The sequence below is a fragment of the Macrotis lagotis genome, chromosome 6, assembly GCF_037893015.1.
Source record: "Macrotis lagotis isolate mMagLag1 chromosome 6, bilby.v1.9.chrom.fasta, whole genome shotgun sequence".
Lineage (NCBI taxonomy): Eukaryota > Metazoa > Chordata > Mammalia > Peramelemorphia > Peramelidae > Macrotis > Macrotis lagotis.
The window spans coordinates 54,521,133-54,545,675 of NC_133663.1; the positions used below are offsets into that span (position 1 = coordinate 54,521,133).

General features: G+C 36.5%; 1 protein-coding gene across 11 annotated transcripts in view; it reads left to right on the forward strand.

The window, feature by feature from the left end:
* TFDP2 (transcription factor Dp-2) overlaps positions 1–24,543 on the forward strand; it is a 190,471-nt gene that overhangs the window by 85,980 nt on the left and 79,948 nt on the right. The window contains exon 2 of one of the 11 annotated variants that reach the window (XM_074191174.1): positions 12,848–12,887. The exons of the other annotated variants lie outside the window; for them this stretch is intronic. The gene's annotated coding sequence lies outside the window, so the exon portion shown is untranslated. The remainder of the gene's footprint in view (positions 1–12,847; positions 12,888–24,543) is intronic. 11 annotated transcript variants of the gene reach the window in all.

Consider the following 24,543-nt stretch of genomic DNA (forward strand, 5'->3'; position numbering starts at 1 on the left):
TTCCCTCAAGGAGCTTATAAAAATAGTCCAGACTTATTTTCTTCATATTATTATTATTTGTAAGTTAATTTATCCCTATTCTACTCTATGTTCCATTTGACTGGCAAATTGATCTTCCTGAAACTCAGTTCTGACCATATCTTCTTCCTCTTATTCAGTAAACTCTGTGACTCCCTATTATTTCCATGATCAAATAGAAAATCCTCTGTTGGGTTATTAAAAACCCTTCATAATCTGGTCTCTGCCTACCTTTTCAGTCTTACTTATTTATCCATCTATCCATCTATCCATCTATCTATCCATCCATCATATCTCTTGCTTGTATGTAGTTGTTTTCATGTTGTCTCCTCCTTTAAACTGTTAACTTCTTGAGAGCAGGGACTGTTTTTTACTTTATTTATATCCTCAGCACTTAGCAAAGTCCCTTGGTATATTTGTTGTGGTTTTTCGGTCGTATCCAACTCTGTGACCCTTTTTGGGGTTTTCTTGACAGAGATACTAGAACAATTGGCCATTTCTTTAAGTGACTTGCCCAAGTACCACAGTGACTTTCTAAGTATCCAAAACCAGACTTGAACTCAGGAAGATAAAGTTTTCTTGACTCCAGGCCCAGCACTTTATCCACTGTATTACCTCTGCCCTTTCCTCGTACATAGTAGGCCTTTAATATATGTTAGTTGACTTGATTTATACCATCTCAAACCAGATAATTTTTCAAACACTGTTCAGAGACAGAAATAATTAAGCCTACTGGGTAATTTCCCAAGTTCAATTGACTTTATCCTTTTTCTTCAACATGTACTGAGAGAATGAATGAAATGTAGTGGGTTAGATATTGACTCTAAGAGTTAGAAGTCCTGGCTTGTAAAACATTTGAACCTGCACATCTTCCTAGGGAACAATTATTGTTTCTACATTCAGAATGTCCTGGAGATAGAGCTCCAGATAGATGCTTCTCTTATGTAGCTTTACAGAGTTAACACAAAGTATTATTGATGCAAGTAGTATCTGTTCCTTTGTCTTCAGGATAGATGACGTTCTTGGCATTTTAAACTGTGGTTCATAATGAACTTTTCCACATGCATGGAAGTAATGTTATGTAATTGCTGGTTAGGTTTAATTGAATGAGTACTAATTGTACTTCATTTCAAGGGTTATAAGATAGATTTGGGAACTAACTAAAGCACTCAACAGTCATTTATGATAATATAGCTCAAAAGTAGGTTTCCAGAGAGCAATGTAGTAGAAGGAGCCCTTGACTTGTAGTATAAGGGCTCAGCTGCTGATTCTGGTTCTACCATTTAATAACTGTGTGAGCATAAATAAGTTATTTAATCTCTTTGGGCCTTGGTTTCTTATCTGTTTGTTAGTGGGGTGGATTATATAATTTCTAAGTTCCCTTCTAGCTCTAAGTAAGCTGATTGGTTAATTGGACTTGTGTTCTTGATACTTCTATCCATTTGGGGTAGGAAGCTTACCATATTATTTTCCTGATGGTAAAATGAGCTGTTTATGATATTTGAATGGTTAGGACCAAAGGTTATTTTTGTTAGTATTCAGTTATGACTTTGAGATTTTATACCTTCTTAATTGCAATTCATATTGTATTGTAATGTAATGGTTTAGGATGATGACTTTGTTTTTAGTTCCAAGGCATAAAGGCCATTCTATAGCTTTAATTCTGTTGTGACAACTCCCTTATCTTAAGTGTTTTAAAGTTTAAATTCATTTTAGACATTCTCTTTCTCTTTTCATCTATACTGTTTATCATCAGTCTGAGTATTTTTTGTATAAGTATACGAGAAACAGAATGCCTGTGTATAAAGTAGTTTCTTCCTATCTGGTTAAAGGCAGTTTACCTGGCAAGAGAAACTGTGGTTATTTTTATGGGAGTGATTTCTAAAGCTAAGTGACCTGTGTCTGTTGATAATAGTAAACTCTTCTCTCACTTGTCATACCCTCCTCCCTTGATCTGCTCTATCCATGCAGACTGTTGGTAGGAGATAACATTTTATGTTTTTGGCTTAGCAGGTTTTTTTCTCTGCCTAGGAAGTTGGCAAACATGCTTCTTGCTGTTGTTTATTAATTGCTCACAATATGCTAGTCATGAAACACAATATTCAGGTCTTTGGAGCATGGGTTTTTTTATGAAGGGCTCAGGAAAAAAGGAGAGCAAGTTCAGTTCTTGCTCTTTTCTAAATAGTCTCCATGGTGGGATGAAGTTCAGCAACATGTAATTGAACTGTTCTATTAATGAATACTTTTTCTTCCCTTAATTTGAATAGGTTTTCTAAAGGAGGTAAATTTTGGGACAGAGGTAAACAAGATTAGAGGATTCCAACTTTCAGGTTGTTTTAGTCATAAGAAAAAGTTAATAATTATGAATGTATGAGATGCATGAAGTATTTTTGTGAGAAAGTAAAGAAGTTTTAAAATGACAAAGTTAGAAACAAAGATAATTTGTATTTAGTTCAGTAAGTCAAAGGAGTAGATAAATAAGTGACATGTTTGACAGATTTTGGCAAGACCACTTTGGACAGATGGAAGGGGATGAGACCCTGGAAATGAGAAGACCAAAATTAAAAAGATTATGTTAATCCATGTATGATTTTAAGGAACTAGAGAGGACTTCAGAAATCTGTCTTCCAACTTCTTCATTTTTCATAAGAGCAAACTGAGACTAAAGAGATATGTCTAAGAACGCACAGTGCTTTAGTGTGAAATCTTAAGCATATAGACAAAGAAATTGGTTTATCTTGTTCTATGAGAACATATGAGAAATATAATGATTTTACATAAGTTCAAACTAGAGAACACCATAATTTCCATATATAAAGATGCCCAGAAATTGGGGATTATATATGAAATTGAGAATCTGTTTTATATATATATATATATATATATATATATATATATGTATGTACGTATATAATATATATTGCTTTGTGTTTCGTTTTTTTTAATATGTATTACTTAGTTAATCTGCATCCCTTTCTGAACTTTTTTCTTTTCTCTTCCATGTATTTTTAAATGATTCTTTGACAGTTTTTTGGAAATTCTTTTTAATCATGTTTGGGAAACTATATGCAAAGGATTTCACATTTAAAAATATGTGGGGTATGTGCAATTTTTAATTCTTGTCATTGTACAATGTTAATTGTGGCATCTTGCTAAAAATAAAATCTTTGAAGCAGAAACTACAAAGGGCATCCTGAAGAAATAAATATACTAAACAAAACCATAGGAACAGATCATATAGTCCATAGCAGTGGTGTAAGGGAAAATAGCAGAAGATTCATTGACCATGGTATAGTTTTATCAATTCAGAGTCAAACTGTACTGTTAATGGAAGGGCCCTAAATATACTTGGAGGGAGTAGATTACCAGGATTTTTGCCTCCTTACCTATCTTATGTAGAGTCCCATCTCACTATTTTCTTGACCTCTTTTCTTTACACTCTGGAATCCTTACAAACTTGAATTCTGTAAAAGAGTTTATAAGAGATTTCCTAAAGCTTAAACCACAAGTAGAGATTTCAGAGGTGATCCTTTACCTTAGAGTCCTTCCCATCACTCTTGGGGCTGTTGTGACATTAAAATAAACTCTTTCATAAGCAATATATCCAAGATTAATCTTTCTTACTAGATTTAGGCTATCCTTACATTAGAATGTACTTGTAACAGAGACTAGTATAGGTAAGAGCCTTAATAATTAATTGTTAGATGTTAAAAAATATCAAAGCTGAAGAGAGCTGAGTGATTGTGTATAACTAGATGATTTTCTCAATGTTGGAATTCAAAGGGTAGGAATAAGTAACCATAAAAATTGAAATTTTTTTTATAATTTTTTAGAATTGAAGAAATCTGAATATGTTGAAATATAGAAAAGAAGGAAATGAATAGTTGGTTTACCTAGTTAGTATTGAAGAACAGAATTTGGTTTTCTGATGCCAGAATGATGGCTTCCTGACAAGGACTGCTGGAGTCTATTTAATGAGAACTGGGAAAAGCATGTTTAACATAAGACTCTCTGATCTGGTCAAAAGAACTTTAAATAAAAATTTGAGGAGGCAGGAAAAAATGCTAAGAAAAAACTGATATTAGATAATATCAGAAAGACACCAGGCATGACCAAAACACCAATAATTGAGAGAGCCAGTTTAATTCACAAGAGAAAATAGCAGGAAAGAGAATTGAGATGAATTCTTAGAACTCTACATTAATGCATTTGTTACTCAGTTGTTTTAGTTGTCCAACTCTTCATGACCCCATTTGGGAGTATTTGGGGAGGGGACAAAGATCGTGGAGTAGCTTGCTGTGTCCTTCTCCAGCTCAATTTATAGATGAAGAAACTGAGGCAGACAGAATGAAGTGATTTGCTCAAAGTTACACAGCTAGTAAATGTCTGAGGCAGGCCATATTTGAATTCAGGATGATGGGTCTTCCTGACTCCACATCCAGCGCTCTATCATGGACCACTTCATTGTACTGTATTAATGTACAATGTGGACGTGTATTAATGAGGAAAAATGAAAGAGTGTACTTTGGTCAGAAAGTGCATATATAATATAAAGAAAAGACAAACATCACATTGAATGTTAAAAAGCCCTTGTGGAAATCTGCTAATCTGATGGTAGAATTCTAGTTGTGAGTTTTTAGGTGAGAATAGAGAGGAACAGAAGGGACATTTTTGTGAATGTGACCTTTAGATTATTCCCTTGACTTCAACATTTACATGGAGGATATTGATGTTACTTTTGTAATACAGAATGCAAAACTTGTACAGAGGAAATATTTAGTAATAGATTTCAGTTATCTCAACAATTGCTGGACATCTCATTCTACTAAAATAGATTCTGTCATACTTGATTTTCCCTGCTGACAGTTGTGTTTTACCAAAAAAACCCATTTAGGAATGCATGAGGAAAACTCTTACTTGGGACCTAATTTTAAAAATTTTGGAAATAGTGTATGAAGCCATTAAGAGAATTTGGGGCAGAGTAAAATGATCTTAGGATCATCTTTTTTAGAGGTAAGAGGGATTTTAATGGATCATACATGGGGTTCATAAATTTAGACTGGGAAAGGACTTTAGAGTTTCTACCTCTTCAATTTATAGACAAGGAAATCACATGGACGTAAAGTTACTTGTCAAAGGTGACACAGCTAGAATTTGAATCCAGTGAACAATTTCAAATCCACCCCTAATCTTTAAGAAATTGGATTTCAGAATTTTCAGAGAAAAGATAAATATAATTCCAGTGATGGCAACTTTATAGCAGGGGAATGTGTTCCAAAAGAGATGAGAGGTTCTCAAATGAGAAATTCTGAGACTATAATCACAAAAGAACTCTAAGAGAAAACAGAGTAGAAGGAATCTAATGAAATCAATATGGCTTCTTGGAACACTCTTTGAAGAACTCAGATATAGAAGGAACTTTCATAAAATGGTTTTTATGAAAGGTGGACACATAGGACAGATTTAGACATGACCCAGGCCTGTGAGAGGATGGTATGGAAGGTTGAATTCAGACCAAGTTGAGACTTGCAAAAAATGCAATGACATTGAAAGCGCTTTAAGAATGATGCTTGGAAAGAGCAAAACCACCAAGGATGGGGTAGGCCTGTTTTTGGGGGCAGATGGTGTGATTTTTAACAGATGACCAAGAAAGACGAGCTGCTCACCTCCTATTTTGCATCTGTCTTCCATATTAAGGATAATGATCTACAAACTGGAAAGATAGGACAGACATGATTAAGAAGAAGTTGAAGCTCAAGATAGGTGAGGCTATAGTAAGAGAGCACCTAGCTGCTTTAAATAATTCTCCAAGCTCAGGCGAATTACATCCCAGGAAACCAAAAGAACTTTCAGATGTGATTGTGGAACCATTATCAGAAATCTTTGAGGAATCATGGAACCTGGAGGAAGTATGAAAAGACTAGAGGTGGGTGAATGAATGTTGTCTAGATTTTCAAAAATTGGGAAAGAATGACTTCTAGAAACTAGACTACTGAACTTGACATTGAACTCTGGCAAAATTCCAGAATGGATTATTAAACAGTTTTGTAACTATTTAGAAAAGGAAAATAATGATCATTAGCAATGAGTAACGTTGAGGCCAGAGTATCATAGGATTTAGAGCGAGAGGGGACCTTAGAGGAAACATAATCCAAATTTCTCATTTTATAAATGAAGAAACTGAGGTCCAGAAAGGTGAAGGGATTTACCCAAGATTATAGATAAGTACCTTGGGCCAATTAACTCATTTTATTTTTGTTAGAATTAATTGTCTAGTAAAGTGAGACTACTGTAGAAATGTTAGATCTTGAGTTTACTACTACATTTGACCAACTTTCTCAAGGTATCTTTATCTACAAGTTTAAGAAATATGAGCCAGAAGGACCATAAGTGGTAACAGTATAGAACGCTAGCACTGGAATCAGGAGGACCTGAGTTAAAAATCCACCCTCAGACACTTACTGACTATGGAATCTTGGGCAGGTCATAATCCTGATTGCTTGAAAGGAAGAAAGAAAGAAATAAGAGCTTGGATATAGCTATAGATAAGTTGGCTTAAATCATTGAAGAATTATTCAGAGAAGGTTTGTTAATGTATCTATCATTTCATAATGGCATGCTGTGAAACTGTATGTGACCTCCTGTCCAGCATGGATTCATAGATTCTTAATTGTTTTTTTTGTTTGTTTTGTTTTGTTTTTAGGTTTTTGCAAGGCAAACAGGTTTAAGTGACTTGCCCAAGGCCGCACAGCTAGGTAATTATTAAGTGTCTGAGACTGGATTTGAACTCAGGTACTCCTGAGTCCAGAGCCAGTGCTTTATCCACTACACCACCTAGCTGCCCTGGATTCATAGATTCTTAGAGCTCACAGGAACCTTGGGTTTGATTTTATGAGAGAACTAAGTGCCAGAAGGGCTGAATGTGTCTGTTTTAAGGTCAGATAGTAAATTCTAGTATAGTTGGGATGGTGATCCAATTCTCCTCACTCTTGAGGTCTTGCTCTTTCCACCATATGTATCATATTGTCTCCCAAACATTTTATATTAATGACTGGGATGAAAAAACAGAAAGGAACCACTATTTTGTTAGCAAACACAAATAGGATTCAAAGAATTCCAACATATCTTTTAAAAATCACTGTGCACATAAGTTCAAAAGATCAATTTCATGGGTACAGGTTGGAATAGACTTGGTTAAAGAAATTTAATATTTTTTTAAAAACCTAGCAATTTTAATTGACTTCAGGCTATGAGTTAGTAATGTGACATGGATACAAAAATGGTTCATAGTCTTTTTATTGGCATAGAGATATACTTGTGAGATCTAATATTGCAGATCAGCAACTGATTTACAATTTATAATTTGAGAGACTTAGAGATGAATTTTCAACCCAGTTTTTCATAACTTGTAATGGATTCTCATCTTAGGTTACTTTAATAGAATTATATCACGTGCTGATGGGATGGCATGTAGTATTGTGTTTAGTCGTGGGAGCTATATTATAAAAGGAAGATTGACAAACTGTCCCATGGGCTATATAGAACCACAGGAGAGTGGATGATGGGCTCTCCATACCACCACTATGGGAAATGTATTTTTCCATAATCTAGATTCTAGAGGAAGGTGGTCAGGGTCACTTGTCTAGATTAAGTACTATTTTCACTGACCATCCTGCCCCAGATACTTTAAGAAAGAAAATGGAAAAGATTAGGCTACTAAGTAGCTTTTTTTTTCCTTAACATCTTGCTAAGATTAAAATCACAAGATTACAAACTGGTGGTTTTTAGGTGATAGAGCTCTAAGCCTGGAGTCAAGGAGACCAGAGTTCAAATGTGCCCAAGACTTATTACCTGTGTGACCCAAGACAAATCATTTACCCCTTGTTTTCCTCAACTTCCTCATCTGTAAAACAGGGATAATAGAATCCTGCTTCCCAAAGTTATCATGAAGACCAAAAGAGATAATATTTGTAAAGCATTTTGCAAACCTTAAAAGTGCCATATAATTGCTAGCAGTGATTATTAATTGTGCTGATTAAAACTCAACAAGTCATAATCAAATTGTTAGTCATTGTATAGACCTGCATTTCCCAAAATGTTATCTCTAGTATCCTTGTGTATCACTCAATGTGAATAGGTCTGTGAGAAAATTTTAGGGTTGCAATATTTTCTCCAAAATATTAATGTTATTTTCTTGTTAATACTTTACTATTTCAGCAGAGCCATTGTCTTATTAATGAGTCAACTTAGTGACCACAGATTACAACCTGTCCTTGCTTTTATTTTCCCACAGACTTTCCATAGATTAAATTATTTATATATCAAAAATGTTTTTTATATATAGTAACTTTTCATTTTGAAAGAAAGCATAGTTTCTTAAACTACTTAGGTCCCCAAATTACCTTGATTCCTGTACCTTAGCAGAATGCTATCTTCTCCCTCACATTCCCGTACTCAATCATTTTGCAACCTTCAATTTATTTCAGGACCAGCAATGTGCCATGACAAAATTAATTTCCATTCTTCAGTAAGCAAACTGCAACTATTTGAATGAACCTCTTTTCAGTTGATCAGATTGGTAGTGTTCAGACAGAGTTTGAATTTTTCAAACAATAAATTGTAAAATTCAAGTTGTCCATTGGATAGACAAAAAGACATTTTGCGTTTGATAGAGTTTTAGCCAAAAGTTGGGGACTATGAATAGTCCCCAATAGTACTTAATCTAGACAATTCCAACATTCAATGTTTGAATCATTTTTCTTCAAGTGCCCAGGCTTGGAAAATTTAGGGAATTACCTCAAAGCAAGCCTAGAAATGCCAGAAGAATGCTAGGGTCTGGTGACTGGATATTGCTTAAGAGAAATCTCAGTGAAACCTTTTCAGCTGATTTTATAGCCTCTGTAGTGAATATTGCTAATAAAAACCAAATGTCTGAGATTTCGACATTTATTTGAGGTTCAGGAGATATAGTTGGCAATCATTTAAAAGTATGGATTATGATAAAGAATTTTTTTCTTTTTTCCATTTTATATACACTCTTAAGATTACTATTAGTGCTTTGTAGGGACCAAAATCCAAATTATTTTGTGCCCTAATGTTGGTTATCTTGTTACTTACCCTTGAGTTTTTGTCTCTTGCTGCTTATGTAGCAAGGAGAGCCTTATCTCATAAATTGAGTAACAGGAATAAATAGTAAAAAACCAACACCTCCAAAATGTGATCAAGACTAACTTTGCGGCTTCCTGGTACGGCTAACAATTTGGTGCTTTCATGTCCTCTTCAGTAGAACTTACAACATAGAGCCTATTAAATTATATAACTTTTCTTCCTTTTATAGAATGGCCTATAGTTAGATATGTTCATAAATTCTTTAATTATCGGACACAGAGTGTAGGTCATTTGCTAGATCACCTCCCATCCTAAGTGGGTATGTCTCCTCTAATTTTGGGACTCTTCTTTCTCTATACTTTCACAGTTGATTATCTGATTATCTCTTCAGCTTTCATGGGTTCAGTTTCTGCATGGGTTTATGCAAAGGACTTTCAAATTGGCATATATATATATATATATATATATATATATAGAGAGAGAGAGAGAGAGAGAGAGAGAGAGAGAGAGAGAGAGAGAGACAGAGGCAGCTGTAATTTCTCTTTTGGGCTCCATTTCAGCATTGCCAACTACCTGATAAAGTGGAATGTTTGATTTTCTTGAAATTTTTTTTATTGTATCAATATCGCCTTGTCCTTAAACAAACTTATCTTCCCCTTTCCCTTCACAACCCATTTTTCAAACCAAACTTACAACTTTTTTTAAGGCATTATTTCCTTCCATTTACCCTGGCTTTTAGCTTCAAAGTTAAATTGACTTTTTTTCCCTACTTGCCTTCTATCTTTTTTTCAGTTACCAAGCCTTGTCAACACTATGTTTGAAATATCTATCACTGTTACAGGACCACTATCCTACAACATACTCTTATTGTTGCCCATTATATTAACTTCTTAATTGAACTAGTCCTGCCCCTCTCTATCCAGCTTCCAAATTAATCCCAGCTAAAAGAATATTCCTAAAACACTAGTCTTATCATGACACTTTGTTGCTTAAAACTCTCCATTGGCTTTCCCCATAGAAAAGCATTGGACTAGCATTTAAAGCCTATCACAATCTGGATCCCATATAACCTTCTAAACATTTTATGTTACTCACATTCACCCACTCTATCTTCTAGTCCAACTGGCCTACTCAGGTTTTTTTTTTTGTTTTGTTTTTTTTTTTTTAGGTTTTTGCAAGGCAATGAAGGGGGTTAAGTGGTTTGCCCAAGGCCACACAGCTAGGTAATTGTTAAGTATCTAGGCTGGATTTGAACTCAGGTACTCATGACTCCAAGGCCAGTGCTCTATCTGCTGTGTTACCTAGCCATCCCCCTGCCCTACTAGTTTTAACTGTTTTTTTTAGAAGCTTAGTTTTTCATCTGTTTTTCTTCATGATTTCCCTAACACTCCCCTCCCCTCACCTTATTCTCACAGGTTATTTCCATCACAACCGCCCTTTGGTAGTATTTTGAGGTTCTGACACTCTACTTCAAAGCTCAAAATGTATTGAGACTAAATTAGCTGGGAAATTCTGAACTCTATGGTCCTATTTCCATCATCCTATGATTCTTGACTTCAAGCTTTGTTTTCTCCAACAAGTGGGCAGGTAATTGTTTACCACATCTACTTTTGATGGTGAGGAAGGACTTCACTTCCCAGAATTGGTGGTAGTCCTAGTCCTCTAGGTCCTTGTCTTTCCTAGCCTTACTCTCTTGCAACCAAGAACTTTCTTGAAATATTCATTCCTTTCTCACTTCTGTAGACTGTCTTCCATGACTAGAATGTGTTTCCTCTGTACCTTCAAGCCCAGTTCAGATATTATTACCTATACCAGGTCTTTCCTGATTCCTCCACTTGTTAGTTCTCTTTTCTGCCTCATTATCTTCCCCCTTTTTTTAAACATATGTTGTCCCCCTTAAACTTCCCTCAGAAGGGCAGGATTTATTTGTTTGTTTATTTTTTTTTGGATACCCAGCACCTAGCCTTCTTATAGGTAGTAACTTCTTAATAAAAGTTTGTTCAGTTCAAGTGGAATCATTCTGGAAGGATATTTTTCTGGCGTGCCTTCAAGCTCTGTCCTCAGCCCTTTTAAGAAGATATGCTTAACAAATTTGCCAGGAAGGTTAGCTTACAGAATCAAGATACAAAAAATTCTTGATAAACTGGAACAACAGGCCAAGTATAATAATGAAACTTAATTTTTAAAAGTGTAAATTTAATTTGATTGCTAATTCAGAAGACAATCTGAGTAAGGACTAGATGGCAGAAGTAGAATGAGATAATAGATGTATATAATCTAAGACTTTCTTGAAAAAAACCATTAGAATATTAAACTATCTTGCCTTTTAAAATTCATTTTCTAATTCTAATCTCTGGAATAGCTCCTCAATTTATTTCAGCAAAAATTTGTTAAATGCCTACAGTGCACAGACATACCAGCGATATAAAAACAAAATCAAACCCTGCCCTCAAAGAGCTCCCATTCTCTCTAACTCTCTCTAATGCTCTCAGTCCGGATTAAAGACTACATTCTGTGTACCTAGAATAGAACAAACAAAAAGGCTAAGGACCCAGGACCATTTGGAGGGAAACTATATTGCCCCCCCCCCCCCCCGGGGGGGGGGTTGAGGTTGGGAAACCCCACTGCCCTTACTTTTATAGCCTGGTTTTCTCACCTGAAGACATTAATGAAGGAATTACCTCACTTTAGATATGAAGTAATCAAGACTGATATTATGAGAACTTTTGAAAATGCGTAACTGTTATGAAGCACAGAACAGCAAAGGGAAAAATTGAGGTCCACTTCATCTTGATCCTTCTGGTGTTTCAGAGATTTCTTCAATCCATGTTACTAGTAGAGATTTTCCTTTCTGATGAAAGAACTTTAGAAAATATTGTAAGCAAGTCAAAACCAATTCTTTTAATTGCTAGAAAATGACACTTTGGAACCCTTTAGATCATGATGATTTACAATTTGGTTTGCCAATTTTCTTAGTGACATTCACAGAAAATTCATATACAAAAATTTGCAATCATTTCTTTTGTGGTTTCCTATTTTAGGATGCTATTACACTTAACAAAATAAACTTCTATAAAAATGAAGATTCCACTGTAAAAATGATGCCAAAATCTCACATCAGTGGGCTATAAGAATTTAGATGACTTTAATTTCTATATCCAGTTTTAATATTGATCACCTGACATGATATTAACAATTTGCTATAAAGTTTAGGGCCATTAATGGACATGTTCACTACAGCATTTAAATGGTTGTTCCAGACAGAGGTCCTGTAGGCAGTCAAATGCCTCAAGTCAGACTTTATATCTACCAGGTGAGACACTATCCCAATGTCACATATTGAGAAACTCAGAGTTCAATCTCAGGACTTGTTGAAACTGACCCTTTCAAGTCTTATCCCAATGAGCCTTTGACTTGCAATGTCCAGTGCCCATTAGGTTTTCTGGCTTCTGTGATCTACTAGCATTTCTTTGTAAAACCAATTTTCTCTTATTTAATATGTTCATTGTTTATCCATATCTGAATAAACTTAATCAACACACCAAAAAAAAAAAGAAGAAAATGCGTAACTGTTCCGACTATATAGCCAATGGGGAAAAACTGCTGCCTAGCCATGTGATTGATAAAATGTCCATACATGCTTGAGTCTTCATGACTTTCCCAGAAGCCATTTTCTAGTATCCTCCATGTGGATGATGCCATCTTTTTTCTTTTCTTTTAGGGAATGATGCCATCTTAACACAGTGATGGGGTCTGCACAGGTGCCATATCTCCATTTTAATCTTTTTTTAAAATAAGAGATGGCTTTCTGGAATGGAGTTTAGGAAGAAATGAATTTGGAAATATAGTCTATGTAAAAGCAAAAGATCAATAAAAATTAAAGATATGTATCTTTATATATGACCAGAAAAACACATTTTATAATGTTTACCATAGCTAGATGATTAGTTTCTGGAGGTGTAGGCATGCTTCACTTTTTTCTTTGTATCTTGAATGCTTTTAATATGTTAGGCATTAAATAAATGATTAATTGATTGAAGGTAATGGGTTTAAGAGATGTTGTAAAGGTGAATGCATTCCTTCCTTAATTGCTGCATTGAATCCCTTGCCTTCAGGTGCCATCTTGAGCAAAAAGCTCAAAAGATTCCTTTCTTCCCATAACAGTTTATCTTTTACTGCTCTATTGAACTGAATGCATTAACTTTACATTTATGCCATTAGAATGTAAGCCTATGGTGGCAGCCAGTTGCGCAGTGGATAGCAGACTGACCCTGGAGTTAAGAGGACCTGAGTTTAAAAGTCACTCTGCTGGATCTGTATCCTGAAGAGATCATGAAAAAGGCTAAAAACCCCACATGTACAAAAATATTTATAGCAGCTCTTTTTGTAGTGGCAAAGAGGCAAAATTGAGGGACGCCCATCAGTTGGGGAATGGCTGAACAAATTATGATACATGTTCTTTAAGAAATCATGAGGGGGGCAGCTAGGTGGTGTAGTGGATAAAGCACTACCTGTATGGCCTTGGGCAAGCCACTTAACCCCATTTGCCTTGCAAAAACCTAAAAAAAAAAATCATGAGGGAAGGGATTTCAGAAAAGCCTGGAAAGAACTATATGCGTTGATGCTGAGTGAGATGAGTAGAACCAGAAGAACCTTATACATATTTAAAAGAACATGGGATGATGATCAATGTGATGGACTTGTTCATTTCAGCAGTACAATAATCAAAGACAATTTTAAATGACTTGTGATGGAAAATACCATCCATATCCAGAGAAGGAATCGTGGAATTTATATGAAGATCAAAACTTATCTAAAATTTTTAAAAGTTGTCTTATGTATTATGTCATTTTTTTTCCTTTGTAATGTTTTCTTTCTTCTGTTTCGATCTGATTATTCCCTCACAAGATGTTCAATATTGATCTGTTTAGTATGGTTACAAATGTAGAACCCATATTAGATTGCTTGCTGTCAGAGATGGGGGGGAAGGGAGGGAGAAAAATTATAAAACTTAAAACCTTGCAAAAAAAATGATTGGTAAAAACTACCATTTCATGTAGTTGGAAATGAATAAAATATTTTTATAAAATAATTTTTAAAAAGAATGAGAGCATATTGCAAGTAACAGTCAATCCATTCTTTGTACTTTTGTCCTTAGTGACTGGCATAGTGCTTGGAAGAGAGCAGGCTTGATATTGATTAATGGAATCATAAGAAGTAAATACAGATTTAATATGATGGATTGGGGGAGTTTATTAACTTGGATGACAGAGAATGTGGCCTCTTCAACAGAAGTAGAAAAAGTAACAGAAGAGACCAGTGTAGAGAAGAAGATAATGAATTCTGTATTGTACCCATTGAGTATGAGTTGCCAGCCGGATGTCTGGGTAAAGATGCCCTGGAGAGAGATTAGGGATTTATATATGGATTTGTTAATCATTTGAGTGAAGATGTATTTAACAAAGGGTAGAGAAAGAAAAGAGGTTCTAGGACATAGCCTTATGTGACTCCTGCATGTGGAGATATGTGCTTAGGAGATGGATGTTGAATTACAAGTGGAGATCAAAAAGGAATGGTCAGATAGGTAAGGTGAAAATCAGGAGAGATTATCATAGAAGCTATTAGAGAGGGAGAACTACGCAGAAGGAAGGAATGGTTGACAGTGTTAAAAGATGCAGAGGAGTTAAGGGGGATGAGAGCTGAGAAAAAATCCACTGGATTAAGTAGTTAGAAAATAGTAATGGTAGAGTCTGAGAAATAAATGGTTGAGACAAGAGTAAAGTTAGATCTTCTAGGATCTTGACAATTAAAAAGGAGAGAAATGGAAGAAAATAATTTGAGGCCTGAGTAGGGTCAAATGAAGACATTTATTTTATTTTATTTTTTTAATTTATTTTTTATTCTCATTTTGTACAAATTTTTTTACATTAATAAAATATTCTTGTTTACAAGTAAACAAAATACCCCTCCCCCCATGAATATGGATAGACTTGCTTGGGCGAAAAAAGTAAAGGGAAGAGAAAAAAATTAAAATTAAAAAAATAATAGTAATAATTGTGGGTATGGCTAGGTGGCGCAATGGATGAAGCACCGGCCCTGGAGCCACGAGCACCTGAGTCCATATCCAGCCTCGTAAACCCAATAATCACCCAGCTGTGTGACATGCAAGCTCCCCGATCCCCACTGCCCTGCAAAAACCAAAAAGAAGGGAAAAAAAGACCCAAAATAAAATAAAATAGTAATAATAGTAGGGGTGGCTGGGTGGCAGACAGAGCATTGGCCCTTGAGCCAGGAGCACCTGAGTCCAAATCTGGCCCAGACACCCAAAGATCACTCTGCTATATGGCCCCAGGCAGGCCACCCAGCTCCACTTGCCCTGCACCCTCCCCCAAATAATAATAACAAAAAATGTGCTTCAGTCTTTGTTCCAACACCAACAACTCTGTCACGGGTGGATCACATTCTTTATGGTAAGTTCATGCCAAAAGTTACTTCCATATTTTTCCACCGTTGCCATTGCTGATCGCAACTCCCTCCTTTCATATTTCTCCACTACCATGTACTATATTTTCTCTCTCCTTTCACGCTGACTCTGCTGTAGGGTCACTGAGTGGCGCAGCAGACAGATATCTGGTCCTGGGGCCAAGAAGCCCTGAACCCCCATACCACCCCTTAGGCCCAGAATCCACCTGGCCCTGTGGTCCTGGGCAGGCCTTCCAATCGCAGCCCCTTACAAGAAGTAAAAAAGAAAATGTGTTATATCTGAGCACTCTCCCCCTCATGGTCCATCCTCTCCTCCTTTATTCACATCCCCACCCCTTCCCCCTGCTCCCCCCTTCTTCTTACTCCAGATGCCTATACCCCATTGAGTATATATGCTGTTTCCTCTCCTAGCCACCTCTGATGAGAGCAAAGATTCCCTCATTCCCCCTTGCCCTCCCCCCTTCCATATCATTGCAATAGCTCATTGTAATAAAAAAATCTTATTATGTGAAATAGCTTGGACTATTCCCCCTCTCCTTTTTCTTTCTCCCTTTCCATTTCCCTTTTTTTCTATTGACTCCATTTTTACACCATATTTTATCTTCAAATTCAGTTTTCTCCTGTGCTTCATCTATAAAAACTCCTTCTACCTGCTCTGTTAATTGAGAAGGTTCATATGAGTATTATCAGTGTCATTTTTCTATGCAGGAATACATGCAGTTCATCCTCATTAAGTCCCCCATATTTCCCCCCCTCTCCTCCAATATCTGTGCTTCCCCTGAGTCCTGTATCTGAAGATCAAACCTTCTGTTCAGCTCTGGCCATTCCAAAAGGAACCTTTGAAATTCCCCTGGTTCATTGAAAGTCCATCTTTTTCCCTGGAAGAGGACATTCAGCCTTGCTGGGTAGTTCATTCTTGGCTGCATTCTAAGCTCTTTTGCCTTCCGGTATATTGTGTTCCAAGCCCTAAGAGCTTGCATTGTAGCTGCTGCTAAGTCCTGTGTGATCCTGACTGCAGCTCCACGATATTTGAACTGTGTCCTTCTGGCTGCTTGTAATATTTTCTCTTTGACTTGGAAGTTCTGGAACTTGGCTATAATATTCCTAGGGGTTGGTTTTTTGGGATCTCTTTCTCGGGGGGATCGGTGGATTCTCTCCATTTCTATTTTGCCCTCTGCTTCTAGAATATCAGGGCAATTTTCCTGTAGTCATTCTTTGAAAATGATGTCAAGGCTCTTTTCCTGATCATGACTTTCAGGTATTCCAATAATTTTCAAATTATCTTTCCTAAGTCTGTTTTCCATATCAGTTGTTTTTTCAATGAGATTTCACATTGTCTTCTAATTTTTCATTTTTTTTTTGGTTTTGAAGTATTGATTCCTGATTTCTGGTAAATTCATCAATCTCCCTGAATTCTGTTCTTTGTCTGAAGGATTTATTCTCCTCAGAGAGTTTTCTTATCTCTTTTTCCATCTGGCCAATTTGCTTTTTAAAGCATTCTTCTCCTCAATAACTTTTTGAACTGTTTTATCCATTTGACCTAAGCTAGTTTTTAGCATGCTATTTTCTTCAGCATTTTTTTGGATTTCCTTGACTAAGCTGCTGACTTCATTTTCATGTTTTTCCTGCATCTCTCTCCTTTCCTTTCCCAGTTTTTCTTCCAACTCCCTCATTTGATTTTTTTCTTTTTCTTTTCTAATTTTTTTTATTCTCATTTCGTACAAATGTTTTTTTTACATTAATAAAATATACTTGTTTACAAGTAAACAAAATACCCCTCTCCCCATGAATATAGATAGACTTGCTTGTGCGAAAAAGTAAAGGGGAGAGAAAAAAAATTAAAATTAAAAAAATAATAGTAATAATTGTAGGTATGGCCAGGTGGCACAATGGACAAAGCACCAGCCCTGGAGCCATGAGCACCCAAGTCCATATCCAGCCTCGTAAACCCAATAATCACCCAGCCATGTGACATGCAAGCCACCCGATCCCCACTGCCCTGCAAAAACCAAAAAGAAAAAAAAAGACCCAAAATAAAATAAAATAGTAATAATAGTAGGGGTGGCTGGGTGGCAGACAGAGCATTGGCCCTTGAGCCAGGAGCACCTGGGTCTGAATCCGGCCTCAGACACCCAAAGATCATTCTGCTATGTGGCTCCAGGCAGGCCACCCAGCCCCACTTGCCCTGCACCCTCCCCCAAATAATAATAACAAAAAATGTGCTTCAGTCTTTGTTCCAACACCATCAACTCTGTCGTGAATGGATCACATTCTTTATGATAAGTCCATCATAAAAGTTACTTCCATATTTTTCCAACATTGCCATTTCTGATCGCAACTCCCTCCTTTCTTATTTCTCCACTACTGTGTACTATATTTTCTCTCTCCTTTCACTCTGACTCTGCTGTAGGGTCACTGAGTGGCGCAGCAGACAGATCCCTGGTCCTGGGGCCAAGAAGCCCTGAGCCCCCATACCACCCCTTAGGCCCAGAATCCACCTGGCCCTGTGGTCCTGGGCAGGCCTTATAATCCCAGCCCCTTGCAAGAAGTAAAAAAGAAAATGTGTTACATCTGAACACTGTCCCCCCATGGTCCATCCTCTCCTCCTTTATTCACATCCCCACCCCTTCCCCCTGCTTCCCCCTCCTTCTTACTCCAGTTGTCTATACCCCATGGAGTATATTTGCTTTTTCCTCTCCTGTGAAATATGTGAAATATCTTACACTATTCCCCCTCTCCTTTTTCTTTCTCCCTTTCCATTTCCCTTTTTTTCCTCTTGACTCCATTTTTACACCATATTTTATCTTCGAATTCAGCTTTCTCCTGTGCTTCAACTATAAAAGCTCCCTCTACCTGCTCTATTAACTGAGATTGTTCATATGAATATTATCAGTATCATTTTTCTATACATGCAGTTCATCCTCATTAAGTCCCTCATATTTCCTCCCTCTCCTCCAATCTTCATGCTTCACCTGAGTCCTGTATCTGAAGATCAAACCTTCTGTTCAGCTCTGGCCATTCCAAAAGGAACCTTTGAAATTCCCCTGGTTCATTGAAAGTCCATCTTTTTCCCTTGAAGAGGACATTCAGCCTTGCTGCGTAGTTCATTCTTGGCTGCATTCTAAGCTCTTTTGCCTTCCGTTATATTGTGTTCCAAGCCCTACGAGCTTCCAATGTAGATGCTGCTAAGTCCTGTGAGATCCTGACTGCAGCTCCACGATATTTGAACTGTGTCCTTCTGGCTGCTTGTAATATTTTCTCTTTGACTTGGGAGTTCTGGAACTTGGCTATAATATTCCTAGGGGTTGGTTTTTTGGGATCTCTTTCTCGGGGGAATCGGTGGATTCTCTCCATTTCTATTTTGCCCTCTGCTTCTAGAATATTGGCAATTTTCCTGTAGTCATTCTTTGAAAATGATGTCAAGGCTCTTTTCCTGATCATGACTTTCAGGTATTCCAATAATTTTCAAATTATCTTTCCTAAGTCTGTTTTCCATATCAGTTGTTTTTTCAATGAGATATTTCACATTTTCTTCTAACTTTTCATTTTTTTGGTTTTGAAGTATTGATTCCTGATTTCTGGTAAATTCATCAATCTCCCTGAATTCTATTCTTTGTCTGAAGGATTTGTTCTCAGAGAGTTTTCTTATCTCTTTTTGCATCTGGCCAATTTTGCTTTTTAAAGCATTCTTCTCCTCAATAACTTTTTGAACTGTTTTATCCATGCTATTTTCTTCAGCATTTTTTTGGATTTCCTTGACTAAGCTGCTGACTTCATTTTCATGTTTTTCCTGCATCTCTCTCCTTTCCTTTCCCAGTTTTTCTTCCAACTCCCTCATTTGATTTTCAAAGTCTTTTTTGAGCTCTATCATAGCCTGAGCCCAATTTCTGTTTTTCTTGGAGTCTTTAGATGCAGGAGCTTGTGCTTCCTCATCTTCAGACTGAGTATTTTGATCCTTCTTGGGCTCATTTGCAAAATATTTCTCAATGGTCTTCCTCTTATTTCTTTGCTTGTTCATTTTCCCAGCCTAAGCCTGTTTTTTGGGGGGTGCTTCTTGAGCTTTTGGGACACTCCCACAAGGGTCTCAGTGTGTGAGGCTCTGTCCTCCCTCCTGGTCTGTGAATGACCATAAGCACCTCCCTCTGCCACGGGGCTGAGGTGGGCAGGCCCTGCTGTTCTATGCGGGGGGGCCTAGACTGCAATCAGGATCTGAATGTGGTCAGAGCCCCAGAGTCCTGTTCCAGGGGCAGAGGACAGAGCTCTGCAGTCTCTCTTCACTCCCCTCCCTCAGCTCAATGGGCTCATGCCCTGGGGGCTCCTGTTTACCGGCTCCGCCTGCTTCTGTTTCTGAGTCTAGGCTGCAGAAAGACCAGGCTGCTGGCTGTGTGCCCTGAGGGCTGGGCTCCACGTGCTCGCTCTGGCAGAGGTCCCCCGCTCTTCCCCCAATTTGTGCCCAGTGCTCCTCGGGGTGCAGCTCAGGAGACTCCCCCCGCTGCTGTGAGCCGCAGCTCCTAGCGCCCTGGGGCTGCCTCCAGGAGGCTGAAGTTCTTTGGCTCTGGCGGGCCGCCCCTCTGACAGGCCACCCCTCTGGCGGGCCGCCCCTCTGACCCCGGGGAGCGGAGCCTTTCTGCTCTTTTCCAGGTTACCTTGAGTAGGAGAACTGCCTCACTGGGTCCCTCTGTGGGTTCTGTCTCTCGAAAGTTTAGTTAGAGGCCTTAGCTGGTGAGTTTTATCAGAGAGAGCCTAAGACAAGATCTGTTCTTGTCGCCATCTTGGCTCCGCCCCCCCCCCCCCCCCAATGAAGACATTTAAAAGATTAAAGGTTCCAGTCATGTTTGTAGGAAACAGAGATAGAAATAAGCAGAAAGGGAAAATATGCTTTTGTTCATATTGTGCTTTCTATCTGGAGTGCTTCCTCCCCCCATCTATTCTAAATTATCAAATTCAGATTATACTTCAATTTTGTAATCTTGAATAGGTCACTGACATTTGAAGCTCCCTTTTTTTGTCTATAAAATGAAAAAGTTTTACTCCCAGCTCTGAAATTTAAGTCTCCAGCCCATAAATTCTCTGAATTCCTTTAGTATTTATCTGTAAACATAATGCTTCATTTTATGTGTACTCTTCTCAAGTTTTTTTCTTGTGTTTAAATATTTTTTTTGTAACATGAGTATAACCCAACATTTTGAAAAACATGTAAAATTTTATTAAGAATATCTTTTTCTGAAAGCTGTGAAAGACTGAAATAGGAAATTTTAGTGAAATAGTCATAAATGATTCTCATAAAGAAGAAAAGGTTGGGGGGTGGCCAGGTGGCGCAGTGGATAGAGCATCGGCCCTGGAGTCAAAAGTACCTGAGTTCATGGGAGGCTAGGTGGCACAGTAGATAGAGCACCAGCCCTGGAGTCAGGAGTACCTGGGTTCAAATCTGGTCTCAGACACTTAATAATTACCTAGCTGTGTGGCCTTGGTAAAAACCTAACAAAAAAAAAAGAGAAGAAGAAGAAAAGGAAAAGATGTCTGAAGAGAACAGTGTAGCTTCACAGAGAGCCATAAAATATATTTAGATTTGAAAAGGATAAGTATTAAAAGCAGATAACCAAAAATAGAAACAAATATAATAACCCTATAACAATATTGTTATTTTTTATCTTGTTCTCATCTTTTTTGATGGAGTTCAGAGAGAAACAACTCAAAGACAAATGACTATCCTGCTTTCTTTTATACTTCATGTTTGTTATTGCTCAGATAGATAAAAATAACTGCTTTTTTGTAATCAGAGTATTGCAGTATCAACTCATCTTCTGTAGGCTCTTTAAAAGCATCTTGGGAACAACTCTAGTATCAGAATGTCAGAGATGACAAATATACTTTGTCTTTTACACTAATAGCTTTAATTTTCTCATTGGGATATAATATTTTTATTTCCTTTAGTTTTGAAATTATGAATATTAAATTTGGTGTGACATCTATTAAAAACATTGGTCCTAAATTTTTATGAATCAGTATTATGTTCAATCACTTGTAGACTATGGTTCCATCTGTTATGGTGCTCCAATTCTACTACAGATGTTTGGGAAAGGAGATTATGTGTTTTTAGTGTGAGAATTTGCCATCTGTTGATTTCTAAAGAATAGTAATTTTCTGTTTTTGTTTATTTGTTTTTCAAATTTATCCATCTCTCAGTGACTTCTTTGGAGATTTTCTTGGAAGTTTGCCTTCAGCTCATTTTACAGATGAGGGACTGAGACAAACAGAGATTAAGTGACTTGCCCAGGGTCTCACAGCTTGTTATGTTTGAGACTGGATTTGAGTTTGGGTCTTCCTGATTCCAGACCTTATGCTGTACACACTGAGCCACCTAACTATAATTTTAACTGCTTTGATTGTATCTTTTTTAGATATCTGGGAGATACTAAATTTTTGCAGTCTGCAGTGATATATTACGGATTCTACCATTTCATTGATAGTCATCATTGATAGATAAGTCTAGGTTCCCTAAGGATAAACTCTCTGTAAATCCTATTGGCAGTAACTTGATCTAGAATCACTATTATAAACCCTTAAGTTTCTTTAAACAAATGTTTGACTTAACATTTATTTGTTTCTTATTAATCATCATATTTGTTGATGAAGTTATTACCTATGGGATATCATTTATTTTTGATCTTAGAGAGTTTCATTGGTTCTTTCTAGAAATAAATCAGTTTTATTAACATTAAATGCATACAGTGGTGGCATATACATGTTGTCAGCCTTTGCTCTTGCTTTTTGAAATAAGATTTTTTATTCCAAAAGTATTTCTGTATATTTTTAACCTGTGTATCAGGTGTTCCTTTTCTCTAATCTCTTTCTTTTTGAGCAAGAAATGTTAATCTTTTTGTACTTATCTTAGGGCAATGAGCCCTGTGTTTCTAGAAGTGTATTAGTTATAGTTTTGATCTGCGGTGAATTTTATAATGTCAAAAATAGACATTAAAATGGTGGCTGTTTAGATATTGATTGCTCTCAATGTGTTCTTCCTGTTAAGATTTGACTTCAGGATACCAGTCATCTCTTAACATACATAGCTGCGAGGTAGAGGCCAGCATTCTGCTTTGGGATAGATCAAAACCCAGGTCAGAAACTACATTAAACTTATTTTGAGGAGTACTGAAAGTTTACAGAACCCCAAACTGTACCTGAGACCCTGGAATAACACTTAATACCCCCAAGAAATCAGCAATAGTAACAGCCCAGTTGCTTCCTCTAGATGTGTTGCAGAACCTAATTCTATCAAGTCCCTGAAAGAATGGGCAGAGGGAGAAAAAAGAACCCTATTAAATGATGAGTTATTATTATGGCAAGGATTCTCAGAACAAATTTCCTGAAAATTTGAATGTATCAAACAGAAATCATTGATTTCATGAAGCAACAAAATATATTAAAACAGAGTCAAAAGGCCAAAAAAAAAGTAGAGGGAGATGTAAGGTATCTTGTAGGAAAAAATATCTTACTGAAAAACAGATCAAGGGGGAAAATTTTAAGAATCATTCATCTTTGCAAGTTGTTGAATATCCTATATACTATCAGATATATGTGTATGTGTTTACATATGCTATCACAATTGGTTGATATAGAAAAAGCCAAACTACTTTCCTCTTTTAAAAAAAAGGTTCTCCTGATTTCACTTATTTTACTTTGCATTAGTTCATATAAGGCTTTCCAGGTTTTTCTAAAAGCATCCTGCTCATTCTTTCTTTTTTTAAATTATGTTATTTGGAACTTAAGAAATCAAACAAATTTTAAAAAGTATTTTTTCTTCACCCAAATTCGACTTCCTTAGACAGATTTGGCAATAGCTTTATAAGTGATGTGGACATAGTTGCCCATAATAATGGAAAACGTAAAGGAATTTTTTTTATTTTTAACTTTACCATTAAGCATTTTTAGACATCTTTTTTCCAGGCAGATCATTCAAAATGTGGGAATGTATGTGCACATGTTAGAAGGACAAACTACCATGTTAATGAAATATTCAGTTTGGAAAAAGAATCTCAATTAAATTGCCAAAAAATTAATTTACTTAATTAGAAAAAACAGTAATAAAATTTATCTAGAAAAACAAAAATATTAATGTAACTAAAGGGGGGGAAATGTAAAGATAGAAGACTTAGGAATATTTAAACAAGAATAAACAAGTAGATTTAAAACAATATTATAAGACTATAATTATTATTGACTGAGAAAGTTAGATCAGTGGAACAGAGTACACATACAGTTTAGCATCAAATATAGTAACCTTGTATTTGACAGGTGTAAAGATTTAAGTTTTGGGGTTAAGAATTCATTATTTGGAAAACATTGTTGGGGGAACTGGAAAGCAGTGTGATAGAAATTTCCCACCATTTCTTATAGCACAAAAGTATTCTATCATAATCATATACCATAACTTGTTCAGCTGTTCTCATTTGGTCAACATCGCCTCAATTTCCAATGTTTGCCACCACAAAAAGAGGTACTTTAAATAATGACCTTTTATTTTGTTCTCTTTGGGATACAGACCTAGCAGTGGTATTGCTGGTCCAAAGGGTATGGCACAGTTTTATAACCCTTTGGGTTTAGTTCCAGATTGCTCCCCAGAATGATTGGATCAGTGTCCCAATTTTCCCACATCCCCTCTAAATAGGATCATTTTTCTTTTCTGTACAAGTAGCCAATGTGATAGGAATAAAGTGGCAACTCAGAGATGTTTTAATTTGTATTTCTGTAATCATTAGAGATAAAGAACGTTTTCTATGACCATAAATAACTTTGATTTATTCATCTTAAAGCTCCCTGTTCATATTCTTTGACTACTTACTTATCAAATGGGGAATGAATCATATTCTTATAAATTTGACTCAGTTCTCTATTATATTTGCAAAATGAGGCCTTTATGGGAGAAACTTGCTG